The 14,374-nt window shown below is 54.8% G+C and overlaps 1 protein-coding gene across 6 annotated transcripts in view; it reads right to left on the reverse strand.

Annotated features, from left to right (window-relative positions):
* Positions 1-14,374, reverse strand: part of AGPAT3 (1-acylglycerol-3-phosphate O-acyltransferase 3) — a 97,355-nt gene that overhangs the window by 31,591 nt on the left and 51,390 nt on the right. The window contains exon 1 of one of the 6 annotated variants that reach the window (XM_074324519.1): positions 6,127-6,261. The exons of the other annotated variants lie outside the window; for them this stretch is intronic. The gene's annotated coding sequence lies outside the window, so the exon portion shown is untranslated. Of the gene's footprint in view, positions 1-6,126; positions 6,262-14,374 lie in introns of those variants that run through there. 6 annotated transcript variants of the gene reach the window in all.

Genomic DNA, 14,374 nt, shown 5'->3' on the forward strand with positions numbered 1-14,374 from the left:
CTCAGACAGCACCACCTGAGAGGGTGTCCAGTGCTGGCAGCAGGTTTGCAGGCCCTGCCCTGGACGACATCACGAATGAGCTCATAATACAGAACTGTTGTAACCACAGCGCTGAGGCAAAGGGCTGTAGCCTGTTCTCCGTGCTATTTAAGAAGGCTCGAAAGCAGGGAAGGGGTTTTACGAGTCCAACTAAAATTTTAGATTAGATGAGCACAGGCCTATTTTTGAGGTTTAAAGGGGCTTCTGTTCTTAGGCAAACTCACTCACAGGAAACACTTTATCTTTTAATAAGGCTGAAAATGGGGCATACTTCTTTGTTAATTATCATCTGTTGCCAGTCCAACCTCCTCAGCATTTGGAATCACTGAGAAGTCGAAAACTTGAAAAGAAGTAAAAGCATCGCTATGTGCCGATGGCAGGGTTGGGTCCTACAGACCCGAGAAACCGCCGCAGCCAAAACGCTGCCGTAAATCATCAGCAATTACAGGAATGTTGAAAGGAATCAAATTAACACAATATACAGAAATCAGCATTCTAATAATGGTCAATAACTAGCCCTAACTGAAGTAATGAGAAGGGACGAAGACAAATTTTATGTCTTTCTGACTCGCCAGTTCCAGGCCACTGACCCCAGGTGGCCACTGGGACCGTGGAACAGCCTAGGAAGCCATGCCCTGAAGACGGGCGAGCCCCCAGCAGCCTGGGAGCTCTGTCACATGGTCACCTGGGGCCAGGCTGCTGGCAGCTCTGCTCCTCGTGGTCATTTAGGCCCCAGGCTGCCAGACACCCCCGGCTTCAGTACAGGGCTTCCGAGGTTGCTCTGCTGTCCCCCTCTAGCAGATAGAAGGGAGAATTGGAAGTCGAGGACGAGGGATTTCCTCTAAAGCAAGAGGGAGGCAAGCCAGAGTTCAAGTGCTTAGTGACCAGGAAGACGAGGACACATGGTCCCATCACATGTCCAGGCAGCCAGGGGAGGGTGGCCCAGTGGGCACACCACGTGAACACACAAAAACAGAATGTATAATGGAGGACAGAGTGTTTACATTGCAATAAAAAAGACAAAATAGCTAATCACAAACTTCAGAAGAAACAAACAAAGCCCATGCAAAGAAACGTTGGAACATCGTGAGAAATACAAAAGCAGAACTCAACAAACGGGAAAACGCTGTGCCATTGGCGGCCATCACTGCCCTCCCCGTACTCTTGCACGCCCTTTGCAAAGCAGTGCTGCCACCCTTCCCATCCAGACATGGAGCAGGCTCTGGCCTGTCCCCTGGGCTGGCTTTAGGGCTCGTCCCGCTGTGGATGCGGTGGGAGTGATGTCATACGACTCCCAAGCCTGGCCCGTCAGAGGACTTGCAGCTTCCCAACACACCTCCCCAGGGCCCCCAAGTGAGGAAGCTGGGGCAGCGTGCCCCGAGCAGGCTGCCTGAGTGACCGCAGCTGAGCCCAGCCCACCCAAACTGCTGACCCACAGGACTGTGAGCCAACAAAATGGCGGCTACTTTCATTGCTACATTTTGAGGTGGTTTGTTTGGCAGTAATACATAAAGGATTCACAAATCACTCATTCTAAGTTAATTTATAAAGGTAATTGAACCCTAATTAAAATACCTCACCCCCAGAACTAGACATGCAGAGTCTACAGTTCATATGGAAAAACAAACAGGAAAGAAAAGCCAGGAAAACCATGAGAAAGAACCAAGGAACAGCCCTACGAGAGATCACAACACACTACAAAGCCTCGATAATTACTTCTGCAGCAGGTGGTCACTGGCCTATGAACCGACAAGCAGACCAGTGAGACGACCAAAGGTGGACAGTGTGCAGACCATGGGAGGCCGTGTGGACTCCCTGGCGCCTGGGGCATGCGTGGCCTGGCAGCTGCTGGGACTTGGAATCCAGGAGGGCTGAGCACAGCTACAGGCTAAGAACAACAGGTCCCATGCAGACACACCAGGCAACTTTGTACTTCTATTGTATTTAAATGCTGTGACAGTAAAGAGAATACAGAGGTTGCTTAAGTTGTTACTGGGCTGTGGGACTCTCCCAGCATTACACATTTTCTCCACCAGCAGGTAATGCAGGTACAGGGAAATGACACAGCAAAGCCACCCCTTGGCCTCAATTACAGAACTCCACTTCTGTAGCAGGCAGTCACTGAGGAGAGCACTGCCGTTGTAGGGGTGCACGTCCCTGGCTCTCAGGAGGGGAGCCCCAGCCTCTGATCTCAGCCATAAAGGGAACCCCACCCCTCTCCAAGAGACTGACTCAGGGAGGGGCTTGTGGCCCAGTTCCGGGCAGTGGGACATCAGGGAGGACTCTGCAGGGGCTGCCAGAAGGCGTCTGCTCTCCTAAGCAGCTGCCCCCTTCAAGAGGCAAACAGGACGAGAGCCGAGGTGTTTAAACCACCGTTTCTGTTACTTGCAGCCCAAACCCCTCGTAATGCACCATCATCGCTGCTGTCACTGCTGTTCCCACAGGTCTGGCATGTGACAGCTTGCTAAATGGATGACTCACACCTACTACACATACATTTGTGGCAAATGGCAGCACGGCTCCTGAATCTCATACCACTCAAAAGTCACTACGCCGCCTCAGTGCAACGCCTCAGTGCAAGTTTCGTGGAAGAACAATGCTACAGAAGCGCCCATGCAGCCCTTTGCCCAACAACAGTCATCCGAGAATCTTGAAGGCCTGGGAAACGTGCGATGGGCCAGTCTGCTGGGCAGGGGCAGGACGATGCCTGGAGGAGGAAGTGACTTTGGCCTCAGTAAGCAGGAGAATGCCGACACTTCTAGATCTCACTGGAGACATGTGGTAGAGGGCAGACAAACAACTCTGGGCTTCCCGGGAGCCAGGTGCAGCCAGCGTCCATCCTGCACAGGCCACTGGAGGGGCCACATGCATCAAAGTGTCCTTGAGGCCCCAGGCCACCTCCAAAGGAGGTGAGGCGCTCCCCAGGCACCACGGGCCAACATCAAGGTGGTAAAATGCTGTCATTTCCCCAGGAGTCTGTTCCTGGCTCTGTGTCCACTGTGAAAACTGCAGAACCCTGGCAGGAGGGGGCGCTGCACAAAGTGCTGAGGCCTGTTCCAAGCTCTGGACAGTGGAGGTATGGGGTAGGACTGTGGGGACACAGAAGGCCACCAGGCGAGAAGGCGGCTGGCCAAGCACCTCCAGGGCCCCATTCACACCCCACCTACCCCAGTTCTCTGAGCCCCAGAATCTTTTGTCTTTTTGAGGCTGTTCTGATGGTTTTACAGGCTTGCGGCTTGCGTAGTGGCGATATTTCCTGTGGGAGGGGACGATTGTAGGTGGGAGGGGTGTGAAAAGCTCCTGGGGCCTGATGACTGCACAATACAAGTCTCCTGGCCTGCAGGATACAGAGGGTGCTGCTCAAGGCAGCTGGTGGCGCCAGAGCACAAGCATGCTCTCCAACGGGGGCCGACTATGGGGATCGCGTGTCAGAGTACACACATATGCACACATGCACGTGCACGCACACACGCATATATACATGTGCATGTACACACACGTATGCATACATACACGTGTACTCACACACGCACACACACGTGTATGAACACATACACGTGCACGCACACACGCATACACACATGTGCATGTACACATGTATGCACACATACACGTGCACTCACATGCATACACATATACACTGCATGTACACACGTATGCACACATACACATGCATGCACACACATATACACATGTGCATGTACACACATATGCACACATGCACGTGCACACACATATATACATGTGCATGTACACACATATGCACACAGTGCACTCACACACACGCACATATACACATGTGCATGTACACAAGCATATGCACACATACACGTGCACTCACACGCACACACACATGCACACATACATGTGCACTCACACGCACACACATATACACATGTGCATGCACACACATATGCACACATACACGTGCACTTACACGCATACACACATATACATGTGCCTTACACACACACACACACATATGCGCACGTGCACTCACACACGCACACATGCATACACATGTATGCACTCATGCACAAAAAAACAGTCACAGTTGAGTTGACTCAGACATAACTTTGTGACAATGAACTGCTGATTATAATAATGACACTTTACTCTTACAGAAACAGAGGTGTCTGCTCTATAATTATTAAATAAATTGGTTGCTGATGGACTTTTCTACATGTACAATATATCTCACAACTTAAACAGTTGTATCGGAGCCCTGATTTCTTTCCCCTTGGGAATGCAGACAGCCTGTCACTTCCACCCTTACAACAAGAATAAAGCTAGACAAACTGCAAGTTCATGACTTTTCTTGGCCCCATCAGAGATCTGAGGTCAAAGGCCACCCGGAAGTCTGGGGCGAGACGTGCGCCTGCAGCACTGAGCCCTCGGTTTCCTGGGGCAGACGGATGCTGCTAAGGGGATTTCAGCTGAAACAGCTGAGGCCAGGTGAGGCGGCATGACTGGGACAGTGTGAGGTCCCAGAGCTGCTGTGGGGGGAGGTCTCACCCTCCTGCAGCCCTTTTCCCCAAGACGCCCCCCACCTGGCATCACAGGGTTGCCTGGGAAGAGTCCTGTGAAAGCTTCTCCCACACAAACCCTAGAACGCGGAGGAACTTAACAGTGTTTTTATAATGAGCACAAACCTTAAAGGGTGAACAAAGCCACTTACAAGTTTTTCATCTTTGCCATTAAAGAGGCAACATGACTCACGTCCTTAAAAAACAGATTTTAAAAACGGTTGGGATTCAAAATGGAATAAACTAACTGGGTTTTGAATACCCACCCTTGGCCTCTGCTCACAGCTGCAGAAGAGACCCCACATGTCACTGCAGCCCCCAACCCAGAAAAGGTCCATCTTATCCCAAGTCACGGAAGGAGGGTCACCTGTCAGCTGGCAGTCTGTCTCTTACTTGAGCTTCCTGTCTGAATATAAACTCAGAGCATTTCAGATACACAAATGCTTTGAAGCAAAGGACAGTTTCCAAAAACATGAATCAGACCCAGGAAGTAGAATGTGAAGTGAGAGTGAAATAAAGTCTGCCATCAGTGACACAGTGGACCAGCCTTCTTTGGGGTGGCGGCAGTTCACAAGTGTGAGAGTGCCACCTGGCCAGCGATCGAATGGCGGTGCGGCCCCCGGCCTGGAAACCAGACCCTGCCCTCTTCCTCACTTCCGACCCATCGTTACCCTCCTCAGACTGGAAACAAGAAAGGTCTGCATGGGCGAGGGGGGGCATGAACAGTTCAAGGCCACAGCGTACCTCCACATCCGACACCAACTCTAGGACTGGCCCAGCCTTGCCCCATGCTGCTCTGTCCCCACTTTGTCACTGGGGTTGCAGTTTCAAGGACACACAACACAGCCTATAATGTCTACTTTGAATTGCAGCCACAAGATTTAACAGAAGCAACAAGGAACCCTCCCTGTCCCCCCTCGGCACTGGTGCGGGGGAGCGGGTGCCAAGGTCAGAAGTGACTCCCCGCCCCCCTGCTTGCTGCCCCCCGTGATGAGAGCTCCTGTCCCTTCCAAGTCTGTCTCTCCAGTAAAACTGGGGAACTCTAATGGAGTCTGGGAAGACGCTGCGGGCAGCCCACCTCTGCCTGTCCCCACTGGCTCCCACCCTGCTGTGAAGGTACGCCATGATTGTAAATAGACAGGGGTGCACCCCTTCCTCAGGCTTTCTCTCGTCCTGCTCTCCCCAAGTCCCCAAGCGCTCACAACAAACCCCTTTCATTCTCCAGTGCATCCCTAACAAGGCCGCTGGAAGCGGGCATCTGAGGACATGCCCACGATGCCAGTGCCCCCACCCCAGTGTCTCCCCTGGGGACCTTGAGATGTTGGAAGAGAAGGAATCAGAGGCGTCCTGGGCCCTGGAAGGAACGCGTCCCTGCGACCCTGTCAGGGAACCCACTTAGGGAGGACGGCTACCCTCCCACAAGCAGCTGTGCCTGCACCGTCCTTCCTTAAAAGTCAGAGAAAACCCACAGCAACCAGCGTGCTGCCGTTCTTCCCCTCCCCCACCCCAGTGACCCCGCAGAGCTGGCAGTGGGGACAGCGGCAGGGATCTGGCCCCTTACCTGCCTTTTCTCCTTCCTTCCCTCTCCTCTGCTCGGGTCCCAGGCAACCAGGGCCGGAGCTGGGAGTGCTGCCAAGGGACTCGGCCAGCAGGACACAAGGACAGGGCAGGGACGGGCCATGCCCACTCGGCCGGCTCCTCCCAAGCACAGACATACCCATTGGCTGGCAACCTGTGAGGGCGAGGGGCTGAGTGCGACTCTGGGGCGTCTGGTCACAGGAGCGGACTGGGCACAGGCGTCTGCCAAGTGGGTGAAATGTTAGGGAATGGGCGCCGCGGGGTTGCAGCGTATTTTCACAGTTGGCACTGAGGTCGACGCTGGTTACAGAAGAATGGGGTGAGAGTGGAAGGCTGACAAATCTTGGGAAGACAGGAAACGTTAAGGTTCAAACTCAGCTCGGCGCCCCCTTTGCTAAGTGGCCCCCTAGCCCCTCCCTGGGTGGCCCTGGGCACAGCCTGTTTCCACTGCCCCATTCACAAGGGACGCCGAACTCGACCAGAAATGGTGACACAACACAATCACACACAGGAACCTTGCTCTGCGTGTCCTCTCAACCTTGACCCTAAATGCAGCTGTTCTGTGACACTGCCTTTACTAACGTGCGAATGTGCTGTCACGCTGGTCCCCACACTAGCATCCTCTCCCCAGCACGACCCACCAGCACGGCCCTCATTTTACATGCCAGACAGTTCCTCTGCGAGCCACAGCTGCCTATGCCAGGCACGGGCTCCCAGGTGCAGGCCCTTCCTTCCCCTTCAGGCTGGCACAGGGACGGAGGCCGCCCCACAGGACTCAGAAGCCCAGGAGCTACTCCGAGGCTGACCACCGTGGGCCTGGCCCCAGGGGTGGGGGACGAAGGCCACTAACCGACACTGAGCATGCAGCCTCCTGGCCTGGGTTTTTCTCCTCATTCTGAGCCATCAAGAGCACTTCAGGGGGATGAAGAAGAGACGCGATTAATTATACTTCCTCTCTTCCCACTGGAGAGCAAGCATAGGGCATCCTTGGTCTGGAACCCAATACTCAGAAAGTGTCGCACTGGAACCGAGAGACACCCTGGGGGCGGGGGGTCTCCAAGAACTAGAAGCCGCGACCCGGCCCTTCAGAGGCCACGTTCACAGCCTCCCTGACCTGTTGCACGGGATGGCGCCCGGGACTTTGAGAAACGTGTGGTGAATGAGCGGTGATTGGGTTCATTCCACCAACGTCTACTAAATACCAACAAATGCACAGGCGAGGCCCCCATGGCCTCCACAGTGACCGTGCATGGCACTGCTGTGTTGGCTGAGGGCACATGGCACATGGCACCTGGCACCCAGTCACCACAGCGCTCCTTTCTATTTCTGTGAAGGAACTGGCCGAGGTCACCCCAGAGACATGCACGTCCCTTTGTGACAGCCATAGTGCTGCCGAGCACAGAATCTGCTCACTGAGGGCCCAGCAGCCAGCTGGAGGCTCAACGTGTCTGTCCCCAAAAACCGACCCACCACACGGTCCTCCAGGTCACACTGAATTAGCCGGGCCAGCAGGGCCCATAGGTTCCAGGAGCTTCCAGGGCATACTGTGAGCACAGCTGAATGGTACCCAGTGTATGCCTTCGTAACTCTGGAGATGCCTCAAGTCTTCAAACCCTACAAATAACTTACTGCCTTAAGATCTAGAGCTACAAAAAGGGTGAATTCACTTTTGCCATCAGCTGAGAAAAATAACGTGAAATGACAGCTCTGAGGAGACGCGTCTCGTCTGCATGGCCGTCGGGCACAACGTGCTCCAAACTCAAACGCCCTCATCCTTCAGCCCCGAGGTACAACGCTAACGATCCTGCGGAAACCAGAAGAGGGTGGAGGAGGAATGTCTAAGGACTGTCACTGTGTTAGTTACGGATGACCCCCCCAAAATCGGAGACAGGAGGGGCAAGCCCGGGAAACCCAGCAGAGCCAGCTGCTGGCGCGTCAGCCCTCGGCATCAAGCTGCGTGGGGAGCTCCGTGACAAGCGCACGGCACACTCCACACTGCAGGCTGACGAGGGGACACGCATCGCTACCACACACACCCCCCGAGAGGACCTGAGCTAAAGTGTGATGGTGCCGACCTCTGGTAACAAAGGAACGTGGATTTGGGGGGCACTTTTTTCTGTTTTTCGTTTACATTTTTTAGCTTGAAACGATGATAACTTATATAATTATAAAAATGTTTTCAACAACTGAAAGGCATCCTTGAAGTTAAAAACAGCTTTAGGGAATCATTTACAACAGGTAACAATGAGAATATTCTGACACCAACACTTTTTCAGTTGACCGTTCGCCTGGCCCAAATCAGCAGGACTGCCCACAGGCCCCCGAGAGACGACGACGCTTGTCCGGTGCCCGCGAGTCGGGTGTGGTTTGTCATGCGGGATGGCGACTGATACCAGCTGCTGGCTACCCTCCAAGTTTATCTTCTGATAGAACTGCACTTTCTGCTAGACAGGCATTCTGCCACCAAGCAACATGACAGATTCGTAGAAGTGACACCTCCCTTGGAAAAGCTTTCAAAGCCTACCTGGAGAGGGGAGGAAGGACGCAGAACAGGGCATGTGTAAGGCACCTGGAACTCGACCAACGTGGGCATGTTGGCTCTGCCACTAAGAGGCAGATTATCTGTTGCACTATTTTTAAGGATTTCTTAGATTAAATGAAACTAAAAAGTCATATTTTGCTGGCTCCAGGAGAGTATTCGATTAAATGGTCAACAAAAGACACTTCCAGATTCCATCAAGGTTTGGGAGACCTGCCCGAGAGTTCTACCATCCCAATCAATCTTTCAAAAATACAAGAGAGCTTCTAACTAAAAAATGCCAATAATTTAGGAATAATTTTGCAACACTAAAACATTTTAATTGCTTTTAGTTTTTAATTCCGTCTAATTGGCACAGAAACTCCAAGCTCTCCATCTCACGTTTGGCACTGCTGTTGGAAAATCATATCAGGGTGAAATACTCGTGGCCACTTTGCATGAAGTACCCCGCACACTGTCCGGTCCCCCAGGAAAATGCCCCCGAAATTACCTCTCTCTCTAAGTGGTACTTTCCTCTTTCCTCCGTAACTGCCTCACTCCCGTCACACTGATTTCCCTGAGTTGTAACGGGCCTCCTGACTGAGCCAAGACAACAACACTTTCCCACACGAGGCACCCTCCACGCCACACCGCCCATCTGCAGCAGGCAGTGTAGCCACAGCGGGCATGACTGGGCTGTGGGCTCACGCCCAGCAGCGTGTGGGCTGGCAGTTACGCTGGCCTTGTTATCAGGGAACAATTTAAAGAAGTACACTTAGATTTTATGGCCCAGTGTGTGTATTGTAAGTCTTGCTACAGCGCCACATCTGAAAGAAGTTACCGGTGACTTTGTCGAGTGAAAAGAAAAGCGGTTGGCAAGCGATGCGTGCGTGGGAGTCTGAACCAGCGTTTTCTCACATGTCATAGGTGGTCTGGGACCATACACCACAGCTGAAGTAGGGCTTCCTGAGAACACATGGCTCCATCCTGGGCACTGTGCCGAGGCGGCAGCTGCAGACAGACCTGCCGGGGAGGGGCTGAGCCGCCACACGCCCCACTGCGACCTTAGCGCTCCGTCAGACTTCCCCTCAGAGCCAGTCTCCGCTCCCGCAGCCCCTCGCCAGTGATGGGAGGAATCGCCACGGGAAGTTCTCGCTGCAGAGATGCCGTGCTGTTGGCAGGTGTCAGTGCCAGGGCCGCGGTCATCCGGGGATCCACCCAGGAAAGCTGCCTCCCACAGGCGTTTCTGCATTGTCAGTGTTAGTGGAAACCAAGGTCTATATTATCTGCAGCTCCCAGCACCCCCACGGAGACCAGGAGCATCTCCTTGAAGTGTTCACAAGTTTACAAAGTCGTGGCAGCATCTTTACCAGAGTGGAAGTCCTCCCGGCCCCTGGGATATGGAACAGAACTGAGTCTGGGCTCCAGTCAGCGTCGGTCGCAGCTGGGGCAGAAGACAAGTGCCAGGCCAGAGTGGGGGGCAGGGGACTGGGGAACACGGTGGCTGAGAAGCCAGTGCAGACCCAGAGAACCAAGACCTCACCATTTGCTCCCAGTTCTGAGTGTTGGACTCTCAGATAGCGACTCAGAAGCGTGTGGCAGGGGTGGCCTGACGCCTCCAGTCAGATCACAGCTAACTTCAAGAATGTTCTGTGAACAGGGTCTCTACCCATTTGTGGATCGAGGACTACTTAGTGGCTGGGACAAGCGCTAGGAGAGGAAACGTCTGAGAACAGCCTAGAAAACCAGCACACACCTCCCCTGGTGACGCAGGCGACGTCCTTCTCGGGTCAGCTCTGACCAGCACCACCAGGCCCGGCAGGGCCAGCAGCCGGCGCCTCTCCCTGCCTCACTGGCCATCGGTAACGGCAGAAGTGGCGGAGGGCCCTCACTCCCAACACACCTGCCTCCTGCCCCAGGTGCCCAAGGATGGCACCACGTGGGAGGCGGCCTGCGGGCAGTGGTCCTTCACTCTCAAAAGTGTCCTCAAGTTTATGATAAAGTGTCCGCTCCTCCTGTGGGGGCCTGGGGACCTCCTTGCCAACAGCTGCCCCATCTACACCTCCCACTCACAGAGGCCGAGGCCCCTTTAAGTAGGGCCAAGTCTTCTTCCCTTACCCGGGCTAATGCCTCCCCCAAGCCCTACACGAGCGCTTCTCTTTTGGTCTGCGTAATTCTCTTTGTAAATTGTACCGATCATGTATACATAAGATCTAAGAAGCAAATACCTCTGGGGCTTAAGTTCATCCTAAGAAGTAAATGACTACAGAGTTTGGGAGGAAGGGGGCCCTGAGCTCCTGAGGGGCAGGAAAAGGTCTGATGGCCTTGCAGCCTGCAGACCCCTCCTCATCACCACAAGTGGAAGCAGCATCCATCGGAGCTACAGGAGAGAGAGCTTCCAGGTCAGAGGACAGAATTTGCACCCCAACCAAGTACGTTCAAGGAAACAAAAGTAATCCAAGATGGAACCTCCAGAAGGCCAATGTCTCTTCACAGGAAACTATGCGTTCTCCAGCTCTAGCAAATAAAGTTAGTAACCCGGCTGTTGTCGGGTTCCCCATGGCCACCCGACAACAGCCACCATCAGGTGGGTACCAGCCTGCGTGGTGCCATTAGTATCTGCCCACATACAAGGGTTGTCACATACAGGGAGGGCCAACGTCCCATTTCACAGATGGAAACTGGAGGCCCCTTTACAACCTCAGGAGGGGCTGGCTGGAACTGAGCCTCTGGATCCCCACCCGTGTGGCGCGTGACACCTTGGCGATTCCCCACACACGTTCACGTCAAGAGCTGACATGCACTCTGGTCACAACTGCCAGAGGGTGGCATGTGACTCACTGTGAAGCAGCTCATCACTTATGGGTACAACAGGGCGGCGTCCCTTTGATGGAAACCACCGCGTTTCTGCTCAATTGACAGCCCGCGTGTCAGCAGCTTCAGCAGCACCCGCCCTGGGGAGACGTGAGCTGAGGCGAGAGCCATGGGGACGTGCGCAGTGTGAGGGGCCTAAATCTACAGAAGCATCTTCCAGAACATTCCAAACAAAAGAGCGTTCCCTAAAGGGCAGGATAATCCCCAAAGGGCCCTCGAGAGGTGGGGAGCAGACGGGCTGTGCTCGAGAAGTAACTGGCTTCCCACCTACCACGAGGGTCCCACTGGGGGTGGGACAGTTGGTGGGCAGGTGGGACAGAGGGGAAGAGCCTCAGCTCCTGGAAGCCCCCCCCCAGGACGGCCCAGCCCCGGGCACAGCCACGCTCACCAGTACAAGTAATAGGCCACAGCCACGGCCACCAGGGCAGCGCAAACCCCTGAGAACAGGCAGGTTGAGTAGCTGGCCAGCATCTTGTCCCGAGTGCTTCTGAGAGCAGGGAGAAGGCGGGCAGCGTGAGTGGGTGTCACCTTTGGCCCGAGGACAAGGAGGAGGGATTATGACCACAAATCTTGGAGACCAACTCAAGTGAAAACAGGACCCTGAAGCCGCGCGTGAAACATGGGCTTTCCTCAGCCGCTGTGGGGGCTGCCGGGCACCCACTAATCCAATAAGCGGCTTTCGGTGCCAGCTGCTGCGGGCAGGTGGCATCGGGGTCAGGCAGGGGGAAGGTCAATGTGCCCTGCCCAGCCCCTGACCCTGGATGGCGGACCTGACACTGCACACTGTCCCCCCTCACCTGTCAGAAGCCGACGGACCCCGACTGCACAACCCCACAGCCACGTGGGCGAGCCAGTGAGGCGGCCCCGAAAGGCCAGCAAGCGATGGGCAGACATCCTGTCTTTGGGGCCATCAGTTCCCTTGTCCAGAGCAGAGCTGCCCAGCTCCCCACCAGACGGGCCAGATGTGACCCCCAGTTCCAACTCCAGGCCCTTGGGCCAAGACGGCTCCAGGCAACGCCGTGCGGAGAATGGTGGGAAGAGTGACACCTCTTATTCTCCAGAAAACAGGGGTGAATAGACTGGACAAGTGAACGAGCAGACACGTGAAGGTCTGTTCCCTCCCACATCTCCCCAGCCTGAGACAGACTCTGTATGAAGAAACTAAGACGCGAAAAAGCCATCCAGGGAGAGTCATGTCACCCCGAGAAAACTGCTGCCGGTGCAGAAAGCCCCCCAACAGACACATGGAGCAGGAAGGGTTGCTTTGGGAGCGTATCTCGAGGGTTCTCCAGCCAATGTATCTTATTTCAGGGTTATCACATTGTACGGAGGTGACATGAAAAGTCATTGCTTTGTGTACCTTCCCTGGCACATGACACAAAAGACCAGCTTCCAAGCAGGCAACAGGCAGGCTCCCCATTCCTACCCCACCTGGCTATGGCCCACGGGCCCAGGGCGCCACCCTGCGCCCGGTGGGGAGGGCTCACAGCTGGGAAAGCCTGACCCCACCCCTGCGCTCCACAGCGGGTCTGCAGTGTGGCCTGGGGGCTGGCCCCGGGTTCTCTGGACAGTGAAGGCCCCTCCACAGTTACACCCTGGCCTCAGGGCCAACAAGCCATCAGGAGAGGAAGCAGGTCAGAACTCCTTCCTCTACTCGGGCCTCTGGGAATGGGCTTCCAAGCACTGCCCTGAGCATCACCTTGCTGGCTAAGGCTTTCCGGGTCCCGAGTCCCCAAAGTAGATGGAGGGGCAGCTGACCTGGGAGGACTGGCTTTTAAATAGCCGTGCCTGCTCTCCTGGGACACGAGCAGGCTCTCGTCTGAGAGCCTGAGAAACAGGCCAATCTCCCAGGCTTTCGGGCCTCTGCCTTTCTAATAAATCAGGGAAAGAAACCATCCTCTCACAGACAGCGGCTCAGCGATCTACCGCACAAAACCATCCCGAAGTGATAGCAGCAGCCTTAAGGGTCCGGGGACCCCTCGGTGCATCTGAGCCTCAGGGACACTGGCCCTCGAGGCTGAGCTGGGCGCAGGGCCTCTCTCAGGTCTCACGAAGGTGGCAGGTGTGCACAGAGCTCTGGGGTGCTGGGGGTGGAGGGCAGAGGGGCCGACAGGCCACACCTGAGCCACCCCACTCCCCATCACTCCCAGTTTCCCACGCTGGGCACACAGCCGGCCCCAGCATGGTGGTCGGTTCTCGGGCGGAGGAGGCCCTGGCTCTCATCCTCGCTCTGGACTGTGGACCACAGAGCCTTCAGTGGCTCTTTGTCACCGAAAGAGTCCCTTCTCTCCCGATGACACTGCAAGAGGCCGAAACGCCCAGGTTCTGTGTTGGCCGCTGTGACCACCCTGGCGAGGGTGCACGCACCGCCTCAGGCAGCGACTGGGCCCCAATCCCAGCACCTGCCCCCACTTCCGAGCTGAGCCTCAGTTTACTGTAAACTGGGAATAATCAGTCTACCTACATCAATGGGTGGTGGTGACATTTAAGGGATTGCTACAGGGAAAGCACCTGGAAAAATGCCTGACGTGGTAAACGCCCCAAATGGGGAGCCTTTCCTGAACCAGTGCCCTGGAGGAGACAGGCCGGCAGAGGTGAAAAGACACACCTGAGAATTCTCTCCAGGCCAAGCAGAACCAAGACTGAACCCCTAACCTGTGTTTGGCTCTATCACCTGTAAGGATTGCTGAGTTCATCGTCGCTTTTCATCATGCTTTTTACGTTATTTGTGTCAAATGCAGCAAACCTAGCCTGTTGAGAATCTTGGCTTTATCTATTTTGAAATAAAGGTTGGCATAGGAATTTTACCCAAATCCTCTTCCGGCAGTGTTTCTGCTGA

The sequence above is a fragment of the Rhinolophus sinicus genome, linkage group LG01 (assembly GCF_036562045.2).
Source record: "Rhinolophus sinicus isolate RSC01 linkage group LG01, ASM3656204v1, whole genome shotgun sequence".
Taxonomy (NCBI): Eukaryota; Metazoa; Chordata; class Mammalia; order Chiroptera; family Rhinolophidae; genus Rhinolophus; species Rhinolophus sinicus.